General features: G+C 43.4%; 15 non-coding genes across 15 annotated transcripts; 5 read left to right on the plus strand and 10 right to left on the minus strand.

Moving 5' to 3' along the window:
- Positions 1-3,761: 3,761 nt before the first annotated feature.
- Positions 3,762-3,835, minus strand: TRNAN-GUU (transfer RNA asparagine (anticodon GUU)). The gene has a single exon. It is a non-coding gene; the product is annotated as a tRNA-Asn (tRNA).
- A 1,375-nt stretch (positions 3,836-5,210) lies between these two features.
- On the minus strand, positions 5,211-5,284 carry TRNAN-GUU (transfer RNA asparagine (anticodon GUU)). The gene has a single exon. It is a non-coding gene; the product is annotated as a tRNA-Asn (tRNA).
- Positions 5,285-6,659: 1,375 nt separating this feature from the next.
- Positions 6,660-6,733, minus strand: TRNAN-GUU (transfer RNA asparagine (anticodon GUU)). The gene has a single exon. It is a non-coding gene; the product is annotated as a tRNA-Asn (tRNA).
- Positions 6,734-6,958: 225 nt separating this feature from the next.
- On the plus strand, positions 6,959-7,030 carry TRNAM-CAU (transfer RNA methionine (anticodon CAU)). Its single transcript has one exon. It is a non-coding gene; the product is annotated as a tRNA-Met (tRNA).
- Positions 7,031-8,111: 1,081 nt separating this feature from the next.
- TRNAN-GUU (transfer RNA asparagine (anticodon GUU)) lies at positions 8,112-8,185 on the minus strand. The gene has a single exon. It is a non-coding gene; the product is annotated as a tRNA-Asn (tRNA).
- A 225-nt stretch (positions 8,186-8,410) lies between these two features.
- Positions 8,411-8,482, plus strand: TRNAM-CAU (transfer RNA methionine (anticodon CAU)). The gene has a single exon. It is a non-coding gene; the product is annotated as a tRNA-Met (tRNA).
- A 1,079-nt stretch (positions 8,483-9,561) lies between these two features.
- Positions 9,562-9,635, minus strand: TRNAN-GUU (transfer RNA asparagine (anticodon GUU)). The gene has a single exon. It is a non-coding gene; the product is annotated as a tRNA-Asn (tRNA).
- A 1,375-nt stretch (positions 9,636-11,010) lies between these two features.
- TRNAN-GUU (transfer RNA asparagine (anticodon GUU)) lies at positions 11,011-11,084 on the minus strand. The gene has a single exon. It is a non-coding gene; the product is annotated as a tRNA-Asn (tRNA).
- A 225-nt stretch (positions 11,085-11,309) lies between these two features.
- On the plus strand, positions 11,310-11,381 carry TRNAM-CAU (transfer RNA methionine (anticodon CAU)). The gene has a single exon. It is a non-coding gene; the product is annotated as a tRNA-Met (tRNA).
- A 2,529-nt stretch (positions 11,382-13,910) lies between these two features.
- Positions 13,911-13,984, minus strand: TRNAN-GUU (transfer RNA asparagine (anticodon GUU)). The gene has a single exon. It is a non-coding gene; the product is annotated as a tRNA-Asn (tRNA).
- Positions 13,985-15,359: 1,375 nt separating this feature from the next.
- TRNAN-GUU (transfer RNA asparagine (anticodon GUU)) lies at positions 15,360-15,433 on the minus strand. Its single transcript has one exon. It is a non-coding gene; the product is annotated as a tRNA-Asn (tRNA).
- A 1,376-nt stretch (positions 15,434-16,809) lies between these two features.
- On the minus strand, positions 16,810-16,883 carry TRNAN-GUU (transfer RNA asparagine (anticodon GUU)). Its single transcript has one exon. It is a non-coding gene; the product is annotated as a tRNA-Asn (tRNA).
- Positions 16,884-17,108: 225 nt separating this feature from the next.
- Positions 17,109-17,180, plus strand: TRNAM-CAU (transfer RNA methionine (anticodon CAU)). The gene has a single exon. It is a non-coding gene; the product is annotated as a tRNA-Met (tRNA).
- Positions 17,181-18,259: 1,079 nt separating this feature from the next.
- TRNAN-GUU (transfer RNA asparagine (anticodon GUU)) lies at positions 18,260-18,333 on the minus strand. The gene has a single exon. It is a non-coding gene; the product is annotated as a tRNA-Asn (tRNA).
- A 225-nt stretch (positions 18,334-18,558) lies between these two features.
- On the plus strand, positions 18,559-18,630 carry TRNAM-CAU (transfer RNA methionine (anticodon CAU)). Its single transcript has one exon. It is a non-coding gene; the product is annotated as a tRNA-Met (tRNA).
- Positions 18,631-19,064: the final 434 nt, after the last annotated feature.

A 19,064-nucleotide genomic window follows, 5' to 3' on the forward strand; every position in this document is an offset into this window, starting at 1 on the left:
TTAATGTTTTGTGTTAAGGCTTATGCTCTACTCTCTTCTTACAGTTTAGCAACCACAGAAAGGAGGAAAAAAAAAGACCAGGAGGCCTTCACGACCTCTCAGCATTTTCGATAAACAAACCAACCCATAAAAGTTCAACGGTTCTCCTTGGGATTGTGCTACATCACAACTTTTTTCTACAAACTATGCAAGTTTTTTCACTGTCCCCGGTTTGATTCTCCATGTGCATAGAAAGGGTTTGCTAGAAAGTTGCTCGACTGTATTTGTAGGTCACCAATCACGTTGTGGACTCCTTAAATGTTCTTCAAGTATGGGAAAACGGAGTCCACACTTAAAAAAAAAAAAAAAAAAAAAAGCAATGTCATCTGTGACTGTATATGAAAATTGTGACCTGGTGTGACGTGAAACTGACGTCAAGTTTCACAGGTTTGGGGGATTAGCTCAAGTGGTAGAGCGCTCGCTTAGCATGCGAGAGGTAGCGGGATCAATGCCCGCATTCTCCAATGCTACCATTGGATTCCTTTTTTCGCAGAGTTGAATGAATCATTTTTACCATCTGCCCGTGGCACCCACGGCCAAACCTAGGAGGCTTTCGACAGTGGCCAAAACAATCCTTCGATAGCTCAGCTGGTAGAGCGGAGGACTGTAGCTCTAAATTAGCAATCCTTAGGTCGCTGGTTCAATTATGGCTCGAAGGAAGTTTTGTTTATCTTATCTCATACAGAAAGTTTTTCTCCAGTTTGCCTCGTGAATTCAAAACATAGTCAGCAAAATGGCTTTTACATGAGAGAGATGCTCAGCACCAATGCAAAAACTTCTCCAACTGTGCAACGTCTCTGGGTGGACTGCAAAAGGGTGCGACGTCCCTGGGTGGACTCGAACCACCAACCTTTCGGTTAACAGCCGAACGCGCTAACCGATTGCGCCACAGAGACCCAATGGACCACAATTTTTGCCTGCACCTTAAGCAAGGTCAGACACCGTTTCTTCAAATGATTTTCAACAATATGACTAAAGGAAACAGAAAAAAACAAAGAAATAATTGCAAAACACCAAGAATAATCTAGTTGCCAACAGATAAGAAATGGCTGATAAATTACACGACACAGACCAGAAGGCAGACAGTAATTAGACTTCGACTCTAAGCATCCAACACTACGAGCAGAGTGGCGCAGCGGAAGCGTGCTGGGCCCATAACCCAGAGGTCGATGGATCGAAACCATCCTCTGCTAAAAGGTTGTGTTTTATACTTTTCATCATTACATTGCATCCAAATGCTTCTGTCAACAGAAAGTTTAGTGTTATTGCAGAAAATGTCAAAAAAACGTACACTTCCGAAAGCGTTGGTGGTATAGTGGTGAGCATAGCTGCCTTCCAAGCAGTTGACCTGGGTTCGATTCCCGGCCAACGCATGTCTTGCTTTTCACCATTGGTGTTGCATTTATTCTCTTTTAATGTTTTGTGTTAAGGCTTATGCTCTACTCTCTTCTTACAGTTTAGCAACCACAGAAAGGAGGAAAAAAAAAGACCAGGAGGCCTTCACGACCTCTCAGCATTTTCGATAAACAAACCAACCCATAAAAGTTCAACGGTTCTCCTTGGGATTGTGCTACATCACAACTTTTTTCTACAAACTATGCAAGTTTTTTCACTGTCCCCGGTTTGATTCTCCATGTGCATAGAAAGGGTTTGCTAGAAAGTTGCTCGACTGTATTTGTAGGTCACCAATCACGTTGTGGACTCCTTAAATGTTCTTCAAGTATGGGAAAACGGAGTCCACACTTAAAAAAAAAAAAAAAAAAAAAAGCAATGTCATCTGTGACTGTATATGAAAATTGTGACCTGGTGTGACGTGAAACTGACGTCAAGTTTCACAGGTTTGGGGGATTAGCTCAAGTGGTAGAGCGCTCGCTTAGCATGCGAGAGGTAGCGGGATCAATGCCCGCATTCTCCAATGCTACCATTGGATTCCTTTTTCGCAGAGTTGAATGAATCATTTTTACCATCTGCCCGTGGCACCCACGGCCAAACCTAGGAGGCTTTCGACAGTGGCCAAAACAATCCTTCGATAGCTCAGCTGGTAGAGCGGAGGACTGTAGCTCTAAATTAGCAATCCTTAGGTCGCTGGTTCAATTATGGCTCGAAGGAAGTTTTGTTTATCTTATCTCATACAGAAAGTTTTTCTCCAGTTTGCCTCGTGAATTCAAAACATAGTCAGCAAAATGGCTTTTACATGAGAGAGATGCTCAGCACCAATGCAAAAACTTCTCCAACTGTGCAACGTCTCTGGGTGGACTGCAAAAGGGTGCGACGTCCCTGGGTGGACTCGAACCACCAACCTTTCGGTTAACAGCCGAACGCGCTAACCGATTGCGCCACAGAGACCCAATGGACCACAATTTTTGCCTGCACCTTAAGCAAGGTCAGACACCGTTTCTTCAAATGATTTTCAACAATATGACTAAAGGAAACAGAAAAAAACAAAGAAATAATTGCAAAACACCAAGAATAATCTAGTTGCCAACAGATAAGAAATGGCTGATAAATTACACGACACAGACCAGAAGGCAGACAGTAATTAGACTTCGACTCTAAGCATCCAACACTACGAGCAGAGTGGCGCAGCGGAAGCGTGCTGGGCCCATAACCCAGAGGTCGATGGATCGAAACCATCCTCTGCTAAAAGGTTGTGTTTTATACTTTTCATCATTACATTGCATCCAAATGCTTCTGTCAACAGAAAGTTTAGTGTTATTGCAGAAAATGTCAAAAAAACGTACACTTCCGAAAGCGTTGGTGGTATAGTGGTGAGCATAGCTGCCTTCCAAGCAGTTGACCCGGGTTCGATTCCCGGCCAACGCATGTCTTGCTTTTCACCATTGGTGTTGCATTTATTCTCTTTTAATGTTTTGTGTTAAGGCTCATGCTCTACTCTCTTCTTACAGTTTAGCAACCACAGAAAGGAGGAAAAAAAAAGACCAGGAGGCCTTCACGACCTCTCAGCATTTTCGATAAACAAACCAACCCATAAAAGTTCAACGGTTCTCCTTGGGATTGTGCTACATCACAACTTTTTTCTACAAACTATGCCAGTTTTTTCACTGTCCCCGGTTTGATTCTCCATGTGCATAGAAAGGGTTTGCTAGAAAGTTGCTCGACTGTATTTGTAGGTCACCAATCACGTTGTGGACTCCTTAAATGTTCTTCAAGTATGGGAAAACGGAGTCCACACTTAAAAAAAAAAAAAAAAAAAAAAAAGCAATGTCATCTGTGACTATATGAAAATTGTGACCTGGTGTGACGTGAAACTGACGTCAAATTTCACAGGTTTGGGGGATTAGCTCAAGTGGTAGAGCGCTCGCTTAGCATGCGAGAGGTAGCGGGATCGATGCCCGCATTCTCCGATGCTACCATTGGATTCCTTTTTCGCAGAGTTGAATGAATCATTTTTACCATCTGCCCGTGGCACCCACGGCCAAACCTAGGAGGCTTTCGACAGTGGCCAAAACAATCCTTCGATAGCTCAGCTGGTAGAGCGGAGGACTGTAGCTCTAAATTAGCAATCCTTAGGTCGCTGGTTCAATTCCGGCTCGAAGGAAGTTTTGTTTATCTTATCTCATACAGAAAGTTTTTCTCCAGTTTGCCTCGTGAATTCAAAACATAGTCAGCAAAATGGCTTTTACATGAGAGAGATGCTCAGCACCAATGCAAAAACTTCTCCAACTGTGCAACGTCTCTGGGTGGACTGCAAAAGGGTGCGACGTCCCTGGGTGGACTCGAACCACCAACCTTTCGGTTAACAGCCGAACGCGCTAACCAATTGCGCCACAGAGACCCAATGGACCACAATTTTTGCCTGCACCTTAAGCAAGGTCAGACACCGTTTCTTCAAATGATTTTCAACAATATGACTAAAGGAAACAGAAAAAAACAAAGAAATAATTGCAAAACACCAAGAATAATCTAGTTGCCAACAGATAAGAAATGGCTGATAAATTACACGACACAGACCAGAAGGCAGACAGTAATTAGACTTCGACTCTAAGCATCCAACACTGCGAGCAGAGTGGCGCAGCGGAAGCGTGCTGGGCCCATAACCCAGAGGTCGATGGATCGAAACCATCCTCTGCTAAAAGGTTGTGTTTTATACTTTTCATCATTACATTGCATCCAAATGCTTCTGTCAACAGAAAGTTTAGTGTTATTGCAGAAAATGTCAAAAAAACGTACACTTCCGAAAGCGTTGGTGGTATAGTGGTGAGCATAGCTGCCTTCCAAGCAGTTGACCCGGGTTCGATTCCCGGCCAACGCATGTCTTGCTTTTCACCATTGGTGTTGCATTTATTCTCTTTTAATGTTTTGTGTTAAGGCTCATGCTCTACTCTCTTCTTACAGTTTAGCAACCACAGAAAGGAGGAAAAAAAAAGACCAGGAGGCCTTCACGACCTCTCAGCATTTTCGATAAACAAACCAACCCATAAAAGTTCAACGGTTCTCCTTGGGATTGTGCTACATCACAACTTTTTTCTACAAACTATGCAAGTTTTTTCACTGTGCCCGGTTTGATTCTCCATGTGCATAGAAAGGGTTTGCTAGAAAGTTGCTCGACTGTATTTGTAGGTCACCAATCACGTTGTGGACTCCTTAAATGTTCTTCAAGTATGGGAAAACGGAGTCCACACTTAAAAAAAAAAAAAAAAAAAAAGCAATGTCATCTGTGACTGTATATGAAAATTGTGACCTGGTGTGACGTGAAACTGACGTCAAGTTTCACAGGTTTGGGGGATTAGCTCAAGTGGTAGAGCGCTCGCTTAGCATGCGAGAGGTAGCGGGATCGATGCCCGCATTCTCCAATGCTACCATTGGATTCCTTTTTCGCAGAGTTGAATGAATCATTTTTACCATCTGCCCGTGGCACCCACGGCCAAACCTAGGAGGCTTTCGACAGTGGCCAAAACAATCCTTCGATAGCTCAGCTGGTAGAGCGGAGGACTGTAGCTCTAAATTAGCAATCCTTAGGTCGCTGGTTCAATTCCGGCTCGAAGGAAGTTTTGTTTATCTTATCTCATACAGAAAGTTTTTCTCCAGTTTGCCTCGTGAATTCAAAACATAGTCAGCAAAATGGCTTTTACATGAGAGAGATGCTCAGCACCAATGCAAAAACTTCTCCAACTGTGCAACGTCTCTGGGTGGACTGCAAAAGGGTGCGACGTCCCTGGGTGGACTCGAACCACCAACCTTTCGGTTAACAGCCGAACGCGCTAACCAATTGCGCCACAGAGACCCAATGGACCACAATTTTTGCCTGCACCTTAAGCAAGGTCAGACACCGTTTCTTCAAATGATTTTCAACAATATGACTAAAGGAAACAGAAAAAAACAAAGAAATAATTGCAAAACACCAAGAATAATCTAGTTGCCAACAGATAAGAAATGGCTGATAAATTACACGACACAGACCAGAAGGCAGACAGTAATTAGACTTCGACTCTAAGCATCCAACACTGCGAGCAGAGTGGCGCAGCGGAAGCGTGCTGGGCCCATAACCCAGAGGTCGATGGATCGAAACCATCCTCTGCTAAAAGGTTGTGTTTTATACTTTTCATCATTACATTGCATCCAAATGCTTCTGTCAACAGAAAGTTTAGTGTTATTGCAGAAAATGTCAAAAAAACGTACACTTCCGAAAGCGTTGGTGGTATAGTGGTGAGCATAGCTGCCTTCCAAGCAGTTGACCCGGGTTCGATTCCCGGCCAACGCATGTCTTGCTTTTCACCATTGGTGTTGCATTTATTCTCTTTTAATGTTTTGTGTTAAGGCTCATGCTCTACTCTCTTCTTACAGTTTAGCAACCACAGAAAGGAGGAAAAAAAAAGACCAGGAGGCCTTCACGACCTCTCAGCATTTTCGATAAACAAACCAACCCATAAAAGTTCAACGGTTCTCCTTGGGATTGTGCTACATCACAACTTTTTTCTACAAACTATGCAAGTTTTTTCACTGTGCCCGGTTTGATTCTCCATGTGCATAGAAAGGGTTTGCTAGAAAGTTGCTCGACTGTATTTGTAGGTCACCAATCACGTTGTGGACTCCTTAAATGTTCTTCAAGTATGGGAAAACGGAGTCCACACTTAAAAAAAAAAAAAAAAAAAAAGCAATGTCATCTGTGACTGTATATGAAAATTGTGACCTGGTGTGACGTGAAACTGACGTCAAGTTTCACAGGTTTGGGGGATTAGCTCAAGTGGTAGAGCGCTCGCTTAGCATGCGAGAGGTAGCGGGATCGATGCCCGCATTCTCCAATGCTACCATTGGATTCCTTTTTCGCAGAGTTGAATGAATCATTTTTACCATCTGCCCGTGGCACCCACGGCCAAACCTAGGAGGCTTTCGACAGTGGCCAAAACAATCCTTCGATAGCTCAGCTGGTAGAGCGGAGGACTGTAGCTCTAAATTAGCAATCCTTAGGTCGCTGGTTCAATTCCGGCTCGAAGGAAGTTTTGTTTATCTTATCTCATACAGAAAGTTTTTCTCCAGTTTGCCTCGTGAATTCAAAACATAGTCAGCAAAATGGCTTTTACATGAGAGAGATGCTCAGCACCAATGCAAAAACTTCTCCAACTGTGCAACGTCTCTGGGTGGACTGCAAAAGGGTGCGACGTCCCTGGGTGGACTCGAACCACCAACCTTTCGGTTAACAGCCGAACGCGCTAACCAATTGCGCCACAGAGACCCAATGGACCACAATTTTTGCCTGCACCTTAAGCAAGGTCAGACACCGTTTCTTCAAATGATTTTCAACAATATGACTAAAGGAAACAGAAAAAAACAAAGAAATAATTGCAAAACACCAAGAATAATCTAGTTGCCAACAGATAAGAAATGGCTGATAAATTACACGACACAGACCAGAAGGCAGACAGTAATTAGACTTCGACTCTAAGCATCCAACACTACGAGCAGAGTGGCGCAGCGGAAGCGTGCTGGGCTCATAACCCAGAGGTCGATGGATCGAAACCATCCTCTGCTAAAAGGTTGTGTTTTATACTTTTCATCATTACATTGCATCCAAATGCTTCTGTCAACAGAAAGTTTAGTGTTATTGCAGAAAATGTCAAAAAAACGTACACTTCCGAAAGCGTTGGTGGTATAGTGGTGAGCATAGCTGCCTTCCAAGCAGTTGACCCGGGTTCGATTCCCGGCCAACGCATGTCTTGCTTTTCACCATTGGTGTTGCATTTATTCTCTTTTAATGTTTTGTGTTAAGGCTCATGCTCTACTCTCTTCTTACAGTTTAGCAACCACAGAAAGGAGGAAAAAAAAAGACCAGGAGGCCTTCACGACCTCTCAGCATTTTCGATAAACAAACCAACCCATAAAAGTTCAACGGTTCTCCTTGAGATTGTGCTACATCACAACTTTTTTCTACAAACTATGCCAGTTTTTTCACTGTCCCCGGTTTGATTCTCCATGTGCATAGAAAGGGTTTGCTAGAAAGTTGCTCGACTGTATTTGTAGGTCACCAATCACGTTGTGGACTCCTTAAATGTTCTTCAAGTATGGGAAAACGGAGTCCACACTTAAAAAAAAAAAAAAAAAAAAAAAAAAGCAATGTCATCTGTGACTATATGAAAATTGTGACCTGGTGTGACGTGAAACTGACGTCAAATTTCACAGGTTTGGGGGATTAGCTCAAGTGGTAGAGCGCTCGCTTAGCATGCGAGAGGTAGCGGGATCGATGCCCGCATTCTCCAATGCTACCATTGGATTCCTTTTTCGCAGAGTTGAATGAATCATTTTTACCATCTGCCCGTGGCACCCACGGCCAAACCTAGGAGGCTTTCGACAGTGGCCAAAACAATCCTTCGATAGCTCAGCTGGTAGAGCGGAGGACTGTAGCTCTAAATTAGCAATCCTTAGGTCGCTGGTTCAATTCCGGCTCGAAGGAAGTTTTGTTTATCTTATCTCATACAGAAAGTTTTTCTCCAGTTTGCCTCGTGAATTCAAAACATAGTCAGCAAAATGGCTTTTACATGAGAGAGATGCTCAGCACCAATGCAAAAACTTCTCCAACTGTGCAACGTCTCTGGGTGGACTGCAAAAGGGTGCGACGTCCCTGGGTGGACTCGAACCACCAACCTTTCGGTTAACAGCCGAACGCGCTAACCAATTGCGCCACAGAGACCCAATGGACCACAATTTTTGCCTGCACCTTAAGCAAGGTCAGACACCGTTTCTTCAAATGATTTTCAACAATATGACTAAAGGAAACAGAAAAAAACAAAGAAATAATTGCAAAACACCAAGAATAATCTAGTTGCCAACAGATAAGAAATGGCTGATAAATTACACGACACAGACCAGAAGGCAGACAGTAATTAGACTTCGACTCTAAGCATCCAACACTACGAGCAGAGTGGCGCAGCGGAAGCGTGCTGGGCTCATAACCCAGAGGTCGATGGATCGAAACCATCCTCTGCTAAAAGGTTGTGTTTTATACTTTTCATCATTACATTGCATCCAAATGCTTCTGTCAACAGAAAGTTTAGTGTTATTGCAGAAAATGTCAAAAAAACGTACACTTCCGAAAGCGTTGGTGGTATAGTGGTGAGCATAGCTGCCTTCCAAGCAGTTGACCCGGGTTCGATTCCCGGCCAACGCATGTCTTGCTTTTCACCATTGGTGTTGCATTTATTCTCTTTTAATGTTTTGTGTTAAGGCTCATGCTCTACTCTCTTCTTACAGTTTAGCAACCACAGAAAGGAGGAAAAAAAAAGACCAGGAGGCCTTCACGACCTCTCAGCATTTTCGATAAACAAACCAACCCATAAAAGTTCAACGGTTCTCCTTGAGATTGTGCTACATCACAACTTTTTTCTACAAACTATGCCAGTTTTTTCACTGTCCCCGGTTTGATTCTCCATGTGCATAGAAAGGGTTTGCTAGAAAGTTGCTCGACTGTATTTGTAGGTCACCAATCACGTTGTGGACTCCTTAAATGTTCTTCAAGTATGGGAAAACGGAGTCCACACTTAAAAAAAAAAAAAAAAAAAAAAAAGCAATGTCATCTGTGACTATATGAAAATTGTGACCTGGTGTGACGTGAAACTGACGTCAAATTTCACAGGTTTGGGGGATTAGCTCAAGTGGTAGAGCGCTCGCTTAGCATGCGAGAGGTAGCGGGATCGATGCCCGCATTCTCCAATGCTACCATTGGATTCCTTTTTCGCAGAGTTGAATGAATCATTTTTACCATCTGCCCGTGGCACCCACGGCCAAACCTAGGAGGCTTTCGACAGTGGCCAAAACAATCCTTCGATAGCTCAGCTGGTAGAGCGGAGGACTGTAGCTCTAAATTAGCAATCCTTAGGTCGCTGGTTCAATTCCGGCTCGAAGGAAGTTTTGTTTATCTTATCTCATACAGAAAGTTTTTCTCCAGTTTGCCTCGTGAATTCAAAACATAGTCAGCAAAATGGCTTTTACATGAGAGAGATGCTCAGCACCAATGCAAAAACTTCTCCAACTGTGCAACGTCTCTGGGTGGACTGCAAAAGGGTGCGACGTCCCTGGGTGGACTCGAACCACCAACCTTTCGGTTAACAGCCGAACGCGCTAACCAATTGCGCCACAGAGACCCAATGGACCACAATTTTTGCCTGCACCTTAAGCAAGGTCAGACACCGTTTCTTCAAATGATTTTCAACAATATGACTAAAGGAAACAGAAAAAAACAAAGAAATAATTGCAAAACACCAAGAATAATCTAGTTGCCAACAGATAAGAAATGGCTGATAAATTACACGACACAGACCAGAAGGCAGACAGTAATTAGACTTCGACTCTAAGCATCCAACACTGCGAGCAGAGTGGCGCAGCGGAAGCGTGCTGGGCCCATAACCCAGAGGTCGATGGATCGAAACCATCCTCTGCTAAAAGGTTGTGTTTTATACTTTTCATCATTACATTGCATCCAAATGCTTCTGTCAACAGAAAGTTTAGTGTTATTGCAGAAAATGTCAAAAAAACGTACGCTTCCGAAAGCGTTGGTGGTATAGTGGTGAGCATAGCTGCCTTCCAAGCAGTTGACCCGGGTTCGATTCCCGGCCAACGCATGTCTTGCTTTTCACCATTGGTGTTGCATTTATTCTCTTTTAATGTTTTGTGTTAAGGCTCATGCTCTACTCTCTTCTTACAGTTTAGCAACCACAGAAAGGAGGAAAAAAAAAGACCAGGAGGCCTTCACGACCTCTCAGCATTTTCGATAAACAAACCAACCCATAAAAGTTCAACGGTTCTCCTTGGGATTGTGCTACATCACAACTTTTTTCTACAAACTATGCAAGTTTTTTCACTGTGCCCGGTTTGATTCTCCATGTGCATAGAAAGGGTTTGCTAGAAAGTTGCTCGACTGTATTTGTAGGTCACCAATCACGTTGTGGACTCCTTAAATGTTCTTCAAGTATGGGAAAACGGAGTCCACACTTAAAAAAAAAAAAAAAAAAAAAGCAATGTCATCTGTGACTGTATATGAAAATTGTGACCTGGTGTGACGTGAAACTGACGTCAAGTTTCACAGGTTTGGGGGATTAGCTCAAGTGGTAGAGCGCTCGCTTAGCATGCGAGAGGTAGCGGGATCGATGCCCGCATTCTCCAATGCTACCATTGGATTCCTTTTTCGCAGAGTTGAATGAATCATTTTTACCATCTGCCCGTGGCACCCACGGCCAAACCTAGGAGGCTTTCGACAGTGGCCAAAACAATCCTTCGATAGCTCAGCTGGTAGAGCGGAGGACTGTAGCTCTAAATTAGCAATCCTTAGGTCGCTGGTTCAATTCCGGCTCGAAGGAAGTTTTGTTTATCTTATCTCATACAGAAAGTTTTTCTCCAGTTTGCCTCGTGAATTCAAAACATAGTCAGCAAAATGGCTTTTACATGAGAGAGATGCTCAGCACCAATGCAAAAACTTCTCCAACTGTGCAACGTCTCTGGGTGGACTGCAAAAGGGTGCGACGTCCCTGGGTGGACTCGAACCACCAACCTTTCGGTTAACAGCCGAACGCGCTAACCAATTGCGCCACAGAGACCCAATGGACCACAATTTTTGCCTGCACCTTAAGCAAGGTCAGACACCGTTTCTTCAAATGATTTTCAACAATATGACTAAAGGAAACAGAAAAAAACAAAGAAATAATTGCAAAACACCAAGAATAATCTAGTTGCCAACAGATAAGAAATGGCTGATAAATTACACGACACAGACCAGAAGGCAGACAGTAATTAGACTTCGACTCTAAGCATCCAACACTACGAGCAGAGTGGCGCAGCGGAAGCGTGCTGGGCTCATAACCCAGAGGTCGATGGATCGAAACCATCCTCTGCTAAAAGGTTGTGTTTTATACTTTTCATCATTACATTGCATCCAAATGCTTCTGTCAACAGAAAGTTTAGTGTTATTGCAGAAAATGTCAAAAAAACGTACACTTCCGAAAGCGTTGGTGGTATAGTGGTGAGCATAGCTGCCTTCCAAGCAGTTGACCCGGGTTCGATTCCCGGCCAACGCATGTCTTGCTTTTCACCATTGGTGTTGCATTTATTCTCTTTTAATGTTTTGTGTTAAGGCTCATGCTCTACTCTCTTCTTACAGTTTAGCAACCACAGAAAGGAGGAAAAAAAAAGACCAGGAGGCCTTCACGACCTCTCAGCATTTTCGATAAACAAACCAACCCATAAAAGTTCAACGGTTCTCCTTGAGATTGTGCTACATCACAACTTTTTTCTACAAACTATGCCAGTTTTTTCACTGTCCCCGGTTTGATTCTCCATGTGCATAGAAAGGGTTTGCTAGAAAGTTGCTCGACTGTATTTGTAGGTCACCAATCACGTTGTGGACTCCTTAAATGTTCTTCAAGTATGGGAAAACGGAGTCCACACTTAAAAAAAAAAAAAAAAAAAAAAAAGCAATGTCATCTGTGACTATATGAAAATTGTGACCTGGTGTGACGTGAAACTGACGTCAAATTTCACAGGTTTGGGGGATTAGCTCAAGTGGTAGAGCGCTCGCTTAGCATGCGAGAGGTAGCGGGATCGATGCCCGCATTCTCCAATGCTACCATTGGATTCCTTTTTCGCAGAGTTGAATGAATCATTTTTACCATCTGCCCGTGGCACCCACGGCCAAACCTAGGAGGCTTTCGACAGTGGCCAAAACAATCCTTCGATAGCTCAGCTGGTAGAGCGGAGGACTGTAGCTCTAAATTAGCAATCCTTAGGTCGCTGGTTCAATTCCGGCTCGAAGGAAGTTTTGTTTATCTTATCTCATACAGAAAGTTTTTCTCCAGTTTGCCTCGTGAATTCAAAACATAGTCAGCAAAATGGCTTTTACATGAGAGAGATGCTCAGCACCAATGCAAAAACTTCTCCAACTGTGCAACGTCTCTGGGTGGACTGCAAAAGGGTGCGACGTCCCAGGGTGGACTCGAACCACCAACCTTTCGGTTAACAGCCGAACGCGCTAACCAATTGCGCCACAGAGACCCAATGGACCACAATTTTTGCCTGCACCTTAAGCAAGGTCAGACACCGTTTCTTCAAATGATTTTCAACAATATGACTAAAGGAAACAGAAAAAAACAAAGAAATAATTGCAAAACACCAAGAATAATCTAGTTGCCAACAGATAAGAAATGGCTGATAAATTACACGACACAGACCAGAAGGCAGACAGTAATTAGACTTCGACTCTAAGCATCCAACACTGCGAGCAGAGTGGCGCAGCGGAAGCGTGCTGGGCCCATAACCCAGAGGTCGATGGATCGAAACCATCCTCTGCTAAAAGGTTGTGTTTTATACTTTTCATCATTACATTGCATCCAAATGCTTCTGTCAACAGAAAGTTTAGTGTTATTGCAGAAAATGTCAAAAAAACGTACACTTCCGAAAGCGTTGGTGGTATAGTGGTGAGCATAGCTGCCTTCCAAGCAGTTGACCCGGGTTCGATTCCCGGCCAACGCATGTCTTGCTTTTCACCATTGGTGTTGCATTTATTCTCTTTTAATGTTTTGTGTTAAGGCTCATGCTCTACTCTCTTCTTACAGTTTAGCAACCACAGAAAGGAGGAAAAAAAAAGACCAGGAGGCCTTCACGACCTCTCAGCATTTTCGATAAACAAACCAACCCATAAAAGTTCAACGGTTCTCCTTGAGATTGTGCTACATCACAACTTTTTTCTACAAACTATGCCAGTTTTTTCACTGTCCCCGGTTTGATTCTCCATGTGCATAGAAAGGGTTTGCTAGAAAGTTGCTCGACTGTATTTGTAGGTCACCAATCACGTTGTGGACTCCTTAAATGTTCTTCAAGTATGGGAAAACGGAGTCCACACTTAAAAAAAAAAAAAAAAAAAAAAAAGCAATGTCATCTGTGACTATATGAAAATTGTGACCTGGTGTGACGTGAAACTGACGTCAAATTTCACAGGTTTGGGGGATTAGCTCAAGTGGTAGAGCGCTCGCTTAGCATGCGAGAGGTAGCGGGATCGATGCCCGCATTCTCCAATGCTACCATTGGATTCCTTTTTCGCAGAGTTGAATGAATCATTTTTACCATCTGCCCGTGGCACCCACGGCCAAACCTAGGAGGCTTTCGACAGTGGCCAAAACAATCCTTCGATAGCTCAGCTGGTAGAGCGGAGGACTGTAGCTCTAAATTAGCAATCCTTAGGTCGCTGGTTCAATTCCGGCTCGAAGGAAGTTTTGTTTATCTTATCTCATACAGAAAGTTTTTCTCCAGTTTGCCTCGTGAATTCAAAACATAGTCAGCAAAATGGCTTTTACATGAGAGAGATGCTCAGCACCAATGCAAAAACTTCTCCAACTGTGCAACGTCTCTGGGTGGACTGCAAAAGGGTGCGACGTCCCTGGGTGGACTCGAACCACCAACCTTTCGGTTAACAGCCGAACGCGCTAACCAATTGCGCCACAGAGACCCAATGGACCACAATTTTTGCCTGCACCTTAAGCAAGGTCAGACACCGTTTCTTCAAATGATTTTCAACAATATGACTAAAGGAAACAGAAAAAAACAAAGAAATAATTGCAAAACACCAAGAATAATCTAGTTGCCAACAGATAAGAAATGGCTGATAAATTACACGACACAGACCAGAAGGCAGACAGTAATTAGACTTCGACTCTAAGCATCCAACACTGCGAGCAGAGTGGCGCAGCGGAAGCGTGCTGGGCCCATAACCCAGAGGTCGATGGATCGAAACCATCCTCTGCTAAAAGGTTGTGTTTTATACTTTTCATCATTACATTGCATCCAAATGCTTCTGTCAACAGAAAGTTTAGTGTTATTGCAGAAAATGTCAAAAAAACGTACACTTCCGAAAGCGTTGGTGGTATAGTGGTGAGCATAGCTGCCTTCCAAGCAGTTGACCCGGGTTCGATTCCCGGCCAACGCATGTCTTGCTTTTCACCATTGGTGTTGCATTTATTCTCTTTTAATGTTTTGTGTTAAGGCTCATGCTCTACTCTCTTCTTACAGTTTAGCAACCACAGAAAGGAGGAAAAAAAAAGACCAGGAGGCCTTCACGACCTCTCAGCATTTTCGATAAACAAACCAACCCATAAAAGTTCAACGGTTCTCCTTGGGATTGTGCTACATCACAACTTTTTTCTACAAACTATGCAAGTTTTTTCACTGTGCCCGGTTTGATTCTCCATGTGCATAGAAAGGGTTTGCTAGAAAGTTGCTCGACTGTATTTGTAGGTCACCAATCACGTTGTGGACTCCTTAAATGTTCTTCAAGTATGGGAAAACGGAGTCCACACTTAAAAAAAAAAAAAAAAAAAAAGCAATGTCATCTGTGACTGTATATGAAAATTGTGACCTGGTGTGACGTGAAACTGACGTCAAGTTTCACAGGTTTGGGGGATTAGCTCAAGTGGTAGAGCGCTCGCTTAGCATGCGAGAGGTAGCGGGATCGATGCCCGCATTCTCCAATGCTACCATTGGATTCCTTTTTCGCAGAGTTGAATGAATCATTTTTACCATCTGCCCGTGGCACCCACGGCCAAACCTAGGAGGCTTTCGACAGTGGCCAAAACAATCCTTCGATAGCTCAGCTGGTAGAGCGGAGGACTGTAGCTCTAAATTAGCAATCCTTAGGTCGCTGGTTCAATTCCGGCTCGAAGGAAGTTTTGTTTATCTTATCTCATACAGAAAGTTTTTCTCCAGTTTGCCTCGTGAATTCAAAACATAGTCAGCAAAATGGCTTTTACATGAGAGAGATGCTCAGCACCAATGCAAAAACTTCTCCAACTGTGCAACGTCTCTGGGTGGACTGCAAAAGGGTGCGACGTCCCTGGGTGGACTCGAACCACCAACCTTTCGGTTAACAGCCGAACGCGCTAACCAATTGCGCCACAGAGACCCAATGGACCACAATTTTTGCCTGCACCTTAAGCAAGGTCAGACACCGTTTCTTCAAATGATTTTCAACAATATGACTAAAGGAAACAGAAAAAAACAAAGAAATAATTGCAAAACACCAAGAATAATCTAGTTGCCAACAGATAAGAAATGGCTGATAAATTACACGACACAGACCAGAAGGCAGACAGTAATTAGACTTCGACTCTAAGCATCCAACACTACGAGCAGAGTGGCGCAGCGGAAGCGTGCTGGTCTCATAACCCAGAGGTCGATGGATCGAAACCATCCTCTGCTAAAAGGTTGTGTTTTATACTTTTCATCATTACATTGCATCCAAATGCTTCTGTCAACAGAAAGTTTAGTGTTATTGCAGAAAATGTCAAAAAAACGTACACTTCCGAAAGCGTTGGTGGTATAGTGGTGAGCATAGCTGCCTTCCAAGCAGTTGACCCGGGTTCGATTCCCGGCCAACGCATGTCTTGCTTTTCACCATTGGTGTTGCATTTATTCTCTTTTAATGTTTTGTGTTAAGGCTCATGCTCTACTCTCTTCTTACAGTTTAGCAACCACAGAAAGGAGGAAAAAAAAAGACCAGGAGGCCTTCACGACCTCTCAGCATTTTCGATAAACAAACCAACCCATAAAAGTTCAACGGTTCTCCTTGAGATTGTGCTACATCACAACTTTTTTCTACAAACTATGCCAGTTTTTTCACTGTCCCCGGTTTGATTCTCCATGTGCATAGAAAGGGTTTGCTAGAAAGTTGCTCGACTGTATTTGTAGGTCACCAATCACGTTGTGGACTCCTTAAATGTTCTTCAAGTATGGGAAAACGGAGTCCACACTTAAAAAAAAAAAAAAAAAAAAAAAAGCAATGTCATCTGTGACTATATGAAAATTGTGACCTGGTGTGACGTGAAACTGACGTCAAATTTCACAGGTTTGGGGGATTAGCTCAAGTGGTAGAGCGCTCGCTTAGCATGCGAGAGGTAGCGGGATCGATGCCCGCATTCTCCAATGCTACCATTGGATTCCTTTTTCGCAGAGTTGAATGAATCATTTTTACCATCTGCCCGTGGCACCCACGGCCAAACCTAGGAGGCTTTCGACAGTGGCCAAAACAATCCTTCGATAGCTCAGCTGGTAGAGCGGAGGACTGTAGCTCTAAATTAGCAATCCTTAGGTCGCTGGTTCAATTCCGGCTCGAAGGAAGTTTTGTTTATCTTATCTCATACAGAAAGTTTTTCTCCAGTTTGCCTCGTGAATTCAAAACATAGTCAGCAAAATGGCTTTTACATGAGAGAGATGCTCAGCACCAATGCAAAAACTTCTCCAACTGTGCAACGTCTCTGGGTGGACTGCAAAAGGGTGCGACGTCCCTGGGTGGACTCGAACCACCAACCTTTCGGTTAACAGCCGAACGCGCTAACCAATTGCGCCACAGAGACCCAATGGACCACAATTTTTGCCTGCACCTTAAGCAAGGTCAGACACCGTTTCTTCAAATGATTTTCAACAATATGACTAAAGGAAACAGAAAAAAACAAAGAAATAATTGCAAAACACCAAGAATAATCTAGTTGCCAACAGATAAGAAATGGCTGATAAATTACACGACACAGACCAGAAGGCAGACAGTAATTAGACTTCGACTCTAAGCATCCAACACTACGAGCAGAGTGGCGCAGCGGAAGCGTGCTGGGCTCATAACCCAGAGGTCGATGGATCGAAACCATCCTCTGCTAAAAGGTTGTGTTTTATACTTTTCATCATTACATTGCATCCAAATGCTTCTGTCAACAGAAAGTTTAGTGTTATTGCAGAAAATGTCAAAAAAACGTACACTTCCGAAAGCGTTGGTGGTATAGTGGTGAGCATAGCTGCCTTCCAAGCAGTTGACCCGGGTTCGATTCCCGGCCAACGCATGTCTTGCTTTTCACCATTGGTGTTGCATTTATTCTCTTTTAATGTTTTGTGTTAAGGCTCATGCTCTACTCTCTTCTTACAGTTTAGCAACCACAGAAAGGAGGAAAAAAAAAGACCAGGAGGCCTTCACGACCTCTCAGCATTTTCGATAAACAAACCAACCCATAAAAGTTCAACGGTTCTCCTTGAGATTGTGCTACATCACAACTTTTTTCTACAAACTATGCCAGTTTTTTCACTGTCCCCGGTTTGATTCTCCATGTGCATAGAAAGGGTTTGCTAGAAAGTTGCTCGACTGTATTTGTAGGTCACCAATCACGTTGTGGACTCCTTAAATGTTCTTCAAGTATGGGAAAACGGAGTCCACACTTAAAAAAAAAAAAAAAAAAAAAAAAGCAATGTCATCTGTGACTATATGAAAATTGTGACCTGGTGTGACGTGAAACTGACGTCAAATTTCACAGGTTTGGGGGATTAGCTCAAGTGGTAGAGCGCTCGCTTAGCATGCGAGAGGTAGCGGGATCGATGCCCGCATTCTCCAATGCTACCATTGGATTCCTTTTTCGCAGAGTTGAATGAATCATTTTTACCATCTGCCCGTGGCACCCACGGCCAAACCTAGGAGGCTTTCGACAGTGGCCAAAACAATCCTTCGATAGCTCAGCTGGTAGAGCGGAGGACTGTAGCTCTAAATTAGCAATCCTTAGGTCGCTGGTTCAATTCCGGCTCGAAGGAAGTTTTGTTTATCTTATCTCATACAGAAAGTTTTTCTCCAGTTTGCCTCGTGAATTCAAAACATAGTCAGCAAAATGGCTTTTACATGAGAGAGATGCTCAGCACCAATGCAAAAACTTCTCCAACTGTGCAACGTCTCTGGGTGGACTGCAAAAGGGTGCGACGTCCCTGGGTGGACTCGAACCACCAACCTTTCGGTTAACAGCCGAACGCGCTAACCAATTGCGCCACAGAGACCCAATGGACCACAATTTTTGCCTGCACCTTAAGCAAGGTCAGACACCGTTTCTTCAAATGATTTTCAACAATATGACTAAAGGAAACAGAAAAAAACAAAGAAATAATTGCAAAACACCAAGAATAATCTAGTTGCCAACAGATAAGAAATGGCTGATAAATTACACGACACAGACCAGAAGGCAGACAGTAATTAGACTTCGACTCTAAGCATCCAACACTACGAGCAGAGTGGCGCAGCGGAAGCGTGCTGGGCTCATAACCCAGAGGTCGATGGATCGAAACCATCCTCTGCTAAAAGGTTGTGTTTTATACTTTTCATCATTACATTGCATCCAAATGCTTCTGTCAACAGAAAGTTTAGTGTTATTGCAGAAAATGTCAAAAAAACGTACACTTCCGAAAGCGTTGGTGGTATAGTGGTGAGCATAGCTGCCTTCCAAGCAGTTGACCCGGGTTCGATTCCCGGCCAACGCATGTCTTGCTTTTCACCATTGGTGTTGCATTTATTCTCTTTTAATGTTTTGTGTTAAGGCTCATGCTCTACTCTCTTCTTACAGTTTAGCAACCACAGAAAGGAGGAAAAAAAAAGACCAGGAGGCCTTCACGACCTCTCAGCATTTTCGATAAACAAACCAACCCATAAAAGTTCAACGGTTCTCCTTGAGATTGTGCTACATCACAACTTTTTTCTACAAACTATGCCAGTTTTTTCACTGTCCCCGGTTTGA

This window comes from Ranitomeya variabilis, chromosome 2 (assembly GCF_051348905.1).
Source record: "Ranitomeya variabilis isolate aRanVar5 chromosome 2, aRanVar5.hap1, whole genome shotgun sequence".
Lineage (NCBI taxonomy): Eukaryota > Metazoa > Chordata > Amphibia > Anura > Dendrobatidae > Ranitomeya > Ranitomeya variabilis.